Source organism: Capsicum annuum, chromosome 2 (genome assembly GCF_002878395.1).
Source record: "Capsicum annuum cultivar UCD-10X-F1 chromosome 2, UCD10Xv1.1, whole genome shotgun sequence".
Classification (NCBI taxonomy): Eukaryota; Viridiplantae; Streptophyta; class Magnoliopsida; order Solanales; family Solanaceae; genus Capsicum; species Capsicum annuum.
This window is the reverse complement of record NC_061112.1, coordinates 83,459,849-83,469,342: the sequence shown is the minus strand read 5'-3', so window position 1 is coordinate 83,469,342 and position 9,494 is coordinate 83,459,849. Positions and strand designations below refer to the sequence as shown.

General features: G+C 36.0%; 1 non-coding gene across 1 annotated transcript; it reads left to right on the top strand.

Moving 5' to 3' along the window:
- Positions 1 to 7,643: 7,643 nt before the first annotated feature.
- On the top strand, positions 7,644 to 7,750 carry LOC124896419. Its single transcript, XR_007052782.1, has one exon. It is a non-coding gene; the product is annotated as a small nucleolar RNA R71 (small nucleolar RNA).
- Positions 7,751 to 9,494: the final 1,744 nt, after the last annotated feature.

Genomic DNA, 9,494 nt, shown 5'->3' with positions numbered 1-9,494 from the left:
CGCCGTAATTTTAGTGTCTAAATAAAATTTACTGAAAATTTTAAAGGTATGAATATATCTAGTCATCCTTGTCAAGTCTTCTTCTATCAACTTGCTAAGGCATCCTGTAACACATTAAATTTCGGTCCTTGAAAAAATCCTTGATTATGAGCTTACTTGCGGATAATGAATGGACCTAACGAGTCGTGATGACTCCATACGAGTCGTAGGGTACAATCATAACCTGACTAGTAAGTTGTCCAATATTTTCCTAAGTTTCTGTCCTGACTATGGTTGAGACTTGACGAGTCATGGTGATACATTAAGAGTCATAAAGTGTGACTCGTAGTCTCATTAGTGTGATTCCTATACTTTCTGTATTGACCACAATTACGACCATATAATTCGTATAGTTTGGTCACAAGTCGTAGGGTGAGACTCATGACCTGACCAGTGAGGATGTCCCTAAGGTACTACTCTGATTACAAGTCATGGTGATGACTCTTAAGGAGACTCTACAAGTCGTAAGGTCACTTGTTGTCACTGACGATAATTTTCATGTTCTTATTAAGGGCAATTCAAAATTTTTCTCTCTCCCCACTTAAGACCCATGACTTAAAGAACATTGGGGACCCTATATTCAACACTTTAGCAATCAAATACACATCTCTTTTCTTTCAAATTCCCCATTCAAAGACAAAGCTAGGGTTTTAAGAGTTGGTCTTTTACGGCTCAAGGGTGGTCTCCTCTTTAAATTTCTTGGTGATTAAGACATGTATCTCTCTCCCTAAACTTGTATTTTAAATTATGGCATGATTTTTTTGGTATTCACATGATTTTTATGTGGGTCTTGAATGATGGATTGAGGGTTTTGACTAATGATTGTTTAAATATTTTTCTCATGATTTTCATGGAATAATTATTCTTTGAATTAATTGTTTGTAAACCCATTGGGGTGTATGGGAATGGTGATGGAAAGGGGAATGTGGATTCCCCCAAATAGTTGAATTTGGGTATTAGAAATTGATGAGAACCTCAACCTACTTGCATGATTGGTTTTAGAATGTAGATAGTCATTTGGCTTTTCTTACTAATTTAAACTAGTGCCTAGAATAAATGGCTAAAATGGTTTTGAAAAGGTATTGAGGGCCATGGAATGGTTTTAACTTAGAAGTTCATAGTCCTATTGGTCGAGGGGTTAGAGTCCCACTTGGCTAGATGATTTTGTTCCGACTTGGACCTTTGGATTCGTATTGGCCGAGGGGTTAGAATCTCAATTGGCTAAATGGTAAATGGTATGGTTTCTACTTAGAATGTTGGAGTCTTGTTGGCTAGTGGGTTAGAGTCCTAATTGGAAAATTATTTGATTAGGCATAATGACATGTGCCTGCAAGCTATAGTTGGTATGATGATACCACTTGATATTGCCAAAAAGAATGACTCCTTGATTTAATGAATGGTTTATGTGCTAAATGTTTTAATTAGGCTTCAAGGGGGTTGTGTAGTTCACCATGAAAGTGGAGGTCTCAAGAGGACTACTACTGAAAACCACATTTTCTAGTGTGGGGGTCTAAAGGACCGGGTGTTCGAGTCACCCTTTATACATGACCAGGAGGTTCTAGTCTCCTAAGCATACATGTGATGATTATTCTTCTATTTGTGCAGCTACACGCACTGGAGCCCAACCGGGGGTGACAGTCAGGGCCCATATAGCCCTTGGGTATTATTATGACGGTTATGCTACACAGCCCAGGCTAATATTTTAAACTCATATCAAACCTTATTTTTTATCTCGATATATATATATACACACACACACACAGATATTATATATGTATGTATGTATATGTATGTATCTGGAATGAGCATTGATATTGTTTTGGATTGTTTTGAAAAGTCATTATTTTAACCCCTTACCCCTGATTTACATGCAAATCCTCATCTCACTAACCATCTCCGGACGCTATATCCTCACACGATGCATGGAATGGAGACACTCCTGCTATTTTTTGGCAGTTTTAGGTGATCCTCTGAAGTGGTGAACCTCTTTTTTTAGAAAGGTCATTACTTCGTGGTTTAATTAATGTCTTAGACTATTCAGTTATTTCTATTTTGTCTATCATCAGGGGCATGTCCCAACTTAGGTGGATATTGGTTTTGTTAGAGGTTTTGTGGATTACTGTGGATTAGGATATTGTTGAGATTCTTAAATTCCTTTTTGAGTTGCCTTTTTTGTTATATGTTAAGAATTTATCCGCTACTAGGTGTGTTGCCTTCTGTTTGACTAGGAAAATGGGGTGGTCTCTGATCCTCGGTGGACATGAGATACACGTTATGGCCAGGCCCTGGTTCGGATCCTAACACATCCACCATAAAAGAATCCCTTCTTGCTCAATGTGACTTGTATCACAAAATATTCATAATTACCAAAAATCTTGTTAGTAGTTTAGCACTGCCAAGAACTAAGCAACAACTATGGTCTTCGTTAATGAAATTCATTTGGAGCTCTATTTGTTATGACTTTGTTTTGTTATAAATACTTGTTGCGCCCAAGTGCACAACAAGTTTATATGGTCTCACCAAGTAATACAGTGGCTTTAAATAAAGCCGAATATCAATCTCTCAAAGACTTGTGTTGATAACTATCCAAGTCTAGTTTAACTATTGATACGAAATTGGTGCAAACGTAACCAAAAGAGTTTGAGAAAGTTATAACTAAAAGTAAACTAAAATAATGCAGAAAAGTAAAGACTTTGGATAATCAATTGTTGAAAAACCAGGGTTAAAGAACTATGAACAATCATACTAAGCTATTGAAGTTCACTAATTAGACTACTTATCTTGGTTGTTGATTCGCAGGGTTTATCATATGATCATGATCTCCCGATCTCTAATCCTCTACCTAACTAGACATTATAACTACATCGTTGAGCGGGGATGTAATAATCCATTTAGATGCATTAAGATGTCATCCTAAAAGAAAACCAAGAGAGACTTATAGGTATATCCCTATCCTAGATGCTAATTCAAATTCCTTATTTTACAAAAGAATAAGAACCTTACGCTACTTATCTCCACTTTCTATCATCTTATTTCTCCTCCCGGACTCACGATGTCGACAATTGATATATTATAAGGGTCAAGAATCCTTAAAATAGTTATAAAAAAATGGATAAATAAACAACCAAATATGATAATCAATCCAAACAAACTCAATTCAAAGAAAAAGTAAACATGTTATTGGCCTTAACCCCGGAAAGGAGGCTTTTAGCTGCTGATGGACATAATCGTAATCAAGATCAATGAATACATAATATAATACCTAAAAAAAACTAAATTATAGAATTAAAAACCATATTGGAAGTGTTTATCATCCTCTCTCCAAGCTTCAAATACGTCCAAGGAGTTTAACAATGTGTACAAGTGTCCTATTTATAGGAGGAAGATTTAGCCAATGTAGGAATGAGATCCACTGCGCATTTCGAGTGTGGTCCGCGACATATTGCTTGATCCCATGGAATAAGGTGCATGGAACTTTTCTTGATCCACTGGAATAAGGGGTGTGTTTCCCCTCTATCGCAAGGCTTCACTGAAAATTGCATTTGACGCCTACACTTTGCCTTGTGCATTTGTCTTCCATCCCAAGCCTTTTGGTGTTGCTTCCACTTGATTTATAGATTGTATATCCTCTATATATCATAAAAAGTAACTCACCAATCATTCTATATAATAAAACACCATGGATTAGATCTCAAAATAACACAATATCAAGAACGATGAACTAGAAACTCAAGATAAGGCCTAGTGTCGTCCTATTAATCTTTAGCTTAGTGTTTTGACTCTAAACTTGATTCAATTGAACCTTGAAAACACAAAAAAAGTTTTTCCACACATAACTACACATTCAAACCTTAGGAACTCATTACAGACATTAGAATCCACCGCAATCAACTAGAACAACACCTAGCTCAAGCTAGTAACACTAGTTTTCTCGTTTGAACTCTAAGTGGCCAAATTAAGTACAAACTTGTTTGAAAGACACCTTAAAAATTATAATCACATACTTAAACACTTAGATGCTCAATTATAACATCGTTAACACATTAAGCACATAAGAAATCCTCAAAAAAAAGCTAAATAATCTAGGATAATAACACTAAGGTACATAAAACCACCTCAGATCACCACCCCACACTTAAAGCCTTGTCCATCCTCGAAAAACTCTTTACTCTAAGAATCATAAGATGAGGAGAATCTACACTTCTACTACAAGCAGGACACTCAAGATAGGACTACAATGACTACGTAGAATACAAGTTTCTACACTAAGCATGTTACAAACATAATTGACAGTTCAAGAATACTACTCCAAAACATCCTAGCCTCAAGAATTGACTCACCTAGTTGACAAAATCATATATATTGTTCAATCATAGACATCATATAAATCACCTAACTATCATCAAACATGTGCCCTCCCCACAAGAGAGTAACTACCCATAACTACTCACATAAATGCAATTTATAATAAAATACGTACGAGAATCAAGTTGTGCTTACCCTCACAAGGAATTCACAAGTTACAGAAGATGAACCATATTCTTGCCCTTAGTGTAGTACTTAACTAATATCAGAATGTTGAAGCTTAGGATCAAATATGTCTTTAATGGTTGTAATATAGGCTAAGGGACGGGTAGAAACTATTTTGGCCAAGGATAGTGACTATCTTCCCTAAGCTCTTTAATACATCACACTTTTTCATCAATTCACCTTTAACAACCTATTTACATCACTTTTGTCTACCCTTGTCTTTTGGTATGCCCCATCTCATTAAGTTCATTCACATACACTATGGTGTGAGTATTGTCTATTCATAACTTACTCAATCTGAACAAATTTTTTTCTTTACATTACACAATTCCTAACCACAACACATAACAATTGTACACACTAATAACTATCACTTTAGGGATACAAGTTCACCTTTCTCCTACTTGAATTGCCAACTCCTTATCTTAATTAATTTAACACTGAAGCACTTAGGAGCTTTGGATCAAATTAAGGTCTATCAAAGAAGGGATTAAGCTACAATTAAGGTTGCCAAAGAAAAAACTAAAGGCTCAATGAGGTTAACTAGCATTATGCACAAGGGTAGGTAAAAGACAGTATGAAACAGGGCTATCAAAGAATTTCCTATATCATCTCCTAAGCCCACACTCTTTATTTCGCTTTGCACACACACCAGGCAAGTTCTAGACAACAAGTGAAATATGAAATATACAAAAAACTCACACACACACATGGAAAATGCTCAACTCAAGTAGGATCATCATAGACTCTCAACCAAACAATCACATGAATTCAACAATAAGCCAACAAGTACAAGAGTCATAATTATGAGCCTAGAAGTCTCAAAAGTAGCAATTCACACAATTAACATGCTTTTTTCAACCAAAACACTTGCAACATGCTATAAAATAATGCACCAACAAGAATATCCCACTTATTCCTAATAGAAAAATTTTAAAATTACTCCTAAATTGGAAATTTCTCCACCCCCACTTAAAAATCTACTTTGTCCCCAAAGTATACATAAAAGTAGAGATAGAAATACTCCATGAGAACTCTAGGCCTAACTAGTATCATATTTATACATCAAGGGGGTCCGGGGACCCCACACTTAGTCTTCGTCATGCTCCTTATCTTAGGTTTTACAGCACTCAGACTTCTCATCAACCTGTGACTCTTAAAAAAAAACTAGTGAATTAAAAACTAAAAATACTAAAAATAAAATCTACCTTAACTTGAGTTGCCTCCCAAACAGCTCCCAATTTAGTATTGTGGCATGACTTAATCTTTGACTCGTCTATTTTCCTTTATCCTCTTCCTCCTGCTAGAAGGCCATTTTTTTATTCGTTTCTTACCTGTTAAGTGTAAACTCTCAAGGTCAACATATTTCTTAATAATAGCCTTTTCAGGATCATCAATCTACATTAGTTTGGGATATGGTATTTGTGGCTTGGTCCACTTAATGACGAAGTTTGAAGAGGTATTTGAGGAGTCCACCACCCCACACTTATCCCCTTTAATCAGTGTAACCATGCACAAATCTTTGTAGTAGGATTGTGTTTTCAGCAGTTTGTACACTTTAAAAATTGCCTCTTCATCATCCAACCTCATTGAGAGTGTTCCCTCTTTCACATCTATCAATGCTCATCCCATCACTAAAAATGGACATCCCAAGATAACTGGCACTCTTTCATCTGCCAAGAAATCTAAAACAATAAAGTCATCTAGAATAATAAACTTACCAACCTTGATAAGAACATCCTCTATGATACCTTTAGGATTGTGGTCTGGTCTGCCAGTTTATGTAACATAGAGCTTGATCTCGGCTTTCCCAAGCCTAAAGTATTGAACAAGGAAAGGGGCATCAAGTTAATACTTGCCTCCAAATTACTAAGTGCGTAGATCACTTCACTATTTCCAATTTGAATGGGGAGAGTGAAACTCCTAGTGTCTGTGAACTTTTTGGGCATCTTCTGCATAACCACAAAACTACACTCCTCAATAAGCGTTACTGTCTCAACATCCTGTAACTTAACTTTATTAGTGACCACATCCTTCAAGTACTTAACGTACTTGGGTATTCCTTGTAAAATATCTAAGAGGAAGGTTAATGTGAATCTCTCTAAATGTGTCAAATAACTTCTTAAAGCACGCATCCTTATTTACATTTCTAAGCCTCTGTGGGAATGGCGGTGGTGGTCTCTCCTTCACCTGTTCAGCAACTTTAGTTTTCGAGTACTTAAACTTCCTCGAATTTTCAACAACCTTGTCATCTAATGGTTGGGGAAATATCTCTGTATATACCTCGTTAGTTGTGTTTGGAGGTTCTTTGTTCATCTTTTTACCAGTGATTGCCATTACTTATTTAGGAAGTTCAGTGTTACTTGGCACACCACCTTGATTCCTGGCATTTGGTGCTTGCTTCATTTGCCCAACCAGTATCTCTAAGTTATTTGTAGCCATTTGTTGGTTCCTAATGTCTGCTTGCTAGCTCTTTATATCTGCTACCAATTATTTTTAGGGGGCTAAAATTTGTTTCAGTATCTCTTCCATATTGCTAGTGGCCTATTCTCTTAAACTTATTGCTGCTGAAAATGTTGTTGTTGGTTGTTCCATGATGGATTTGGTTGCTGAGTCTGCCACTTTAGATTAGAGGCGATCCCATAATTTGGCCTTCGAGCATTACCCACAAACATCACTAATTGAGGATTTGCACCACACGTGGATGCAGAATGACCACAGCTGCCACAAATCTCGCACCAAGTACTCATCTGATGAATTGCATTAACTATTGTTGTGGGTTGTGTAACCCCTAATTTCATATTGCTGAGCTGCATAGTTAACTAATTTTGCAGTGCAGCAATCTGAGCGAATATAGCAGTAACCTGGTCCACCTCCAACACACCGTAACCTTCTTTGTAGAACTTCTTGAGTTAGAATACAACTTAGGATTCCATTATGCTATTTGGTTTAACAAGGTGTATAGCTCATCATACGTTAATTCCAATACTTGACCTCCTGCAACTGAATCTAGAAAAATTTTCATGTCATGATCAAGTACTTCAACAAAAGTATTAGCTAGTACCTCATTGGACTGTTGATAATGTGGACAGTCCTGAAAAAGATCTTTGAACCTCTCCCATGCATGATATAAGTTCTCATCTAGCTTCTATCTGAAGCTCACAATATCATTATACAATCTCGCAGTCTTGCTAGATGAAAAGAATCGGATGAGGAATTTTTGAACTAAGTCATCCCAAGTTTTGATTGAACTTGTTGGGTCAATGTTCAACAACTTATTTGGTTCCACCAATAGTAAAAACTAAATAGTGTCAGCCTAACATAATCATTTGATATACCAGTGTGATCAATGTGTCATTGATCTCAAGGAAGTTCAGAAGGTGAACTTTTGAATTTTCATGTGAAAGCCCCATAAACTATCCACTGCTGATCAAAAGTTGCATCATGTTCTATTTCAATTCAAAGTAACCTCCAGTAGCCAGTTTCTGAAAAGGAGAGGTTAAATTTATTGAAAATAGGATTGCCACTTTGCGAACTGTCCTGTGGGCTGGTTGATCTTCAACCATGAAAGCAGGATTGTCTTGTTCCTCTTGAATTTGAGGTATCAGATGGAGAAGGGTTACTTCTCTCCTCAATTGATAAAAGTGTTGCTTGGGTTCGGTACTTGGTTTAACCAATTCCCTATCCTTTGCTAGCTTATAAGTCTATACACCTGTTTCTTGCAAATTCAATACCAAGACCAAGTGTAAAGCACCAAAGAAATCTAAAAATTAAATCTAAAACTCAAGTAGTTCCCAATTTATAAGTCCCCAGCAACGGCGCCAAAAACTTATTACACCTAAGCACATACGCAAGTGTACATGGTCTCACCAAGTAATACAGTGGCCTTAAATAAAGCTGAATAACGATACCTCAGAGACTTGTGTTGGAAACTATCAAATTGTAGTTTAACTATTAAGATGAAATTGGTGTAAATGTAACCAAAAGAGTTTGAGAAAGTTATAACTAAAAGTAAACTAAAATAATGCAGAAAAGTAAAGTCTTTAAACAATCAATGGATGAAAACCTAGGGTTAAAGCACTATGAACAATCATACAAAGTTATTGAACTTCATTGATTAGACTACTTATCTTGGTTGTTGATTCGCAAGATTTATCATATGATCATGGCCTCCCCACCTTAATATTCTACCTAACTGGACATTATAACTACATCGTTTGAGCGGGGATGTAATAATCCATTTAGATGCATTAATATGTCATCCTACATATGAACCAATAAAGGCTTCTAGGTATATCTCTATCCTAGATGCTAATTCCAATTCCATATTTTATAAAGGAATAAGAACCTTACTCTATATATCCCACGTTCTATCTTCTTATTCCCTCTTCCAGGCTTACAAAGTCGACAATTGATATAATCAAAGGGTCACAAAGCCATAAAATAGTTAAAAAAAGATAGAACATGATACAACTTTTGATCAGCAGTGGATAGTTTATGGGGCTTTCAGATGTTCTATTTCAGTTCAAAGCATCCTATAGCATAAAAAACCATGGATTAGAGCTCAAAACAACACAATATCAAGAACAATGAACTAGAAACTCAAGAAAAGAATTAGTGTCGTCTTATTAATCTTTAGCTTAGCGTTTTGACTCTAGGATTGATTCAATTAAATCTTGAATACTACAAACAAGTTTTTCCACACATAATTACACATTCAAACCTTAGGAACTCATTACACACTTTCAAATCCTTCGCGATCAACTAGAACAAAAACTAGCTCAAGCTAGTGACAATAGTTTTCTCGTTTGAACTCTATGTGAACAAATTAAGTACAAACATGTTTAAAAGACACCTTAAACATTGTAATCACATACTTAATGTAATACCCCGTATTTCCATAGCTCTTTTTAACTTTCACTGCA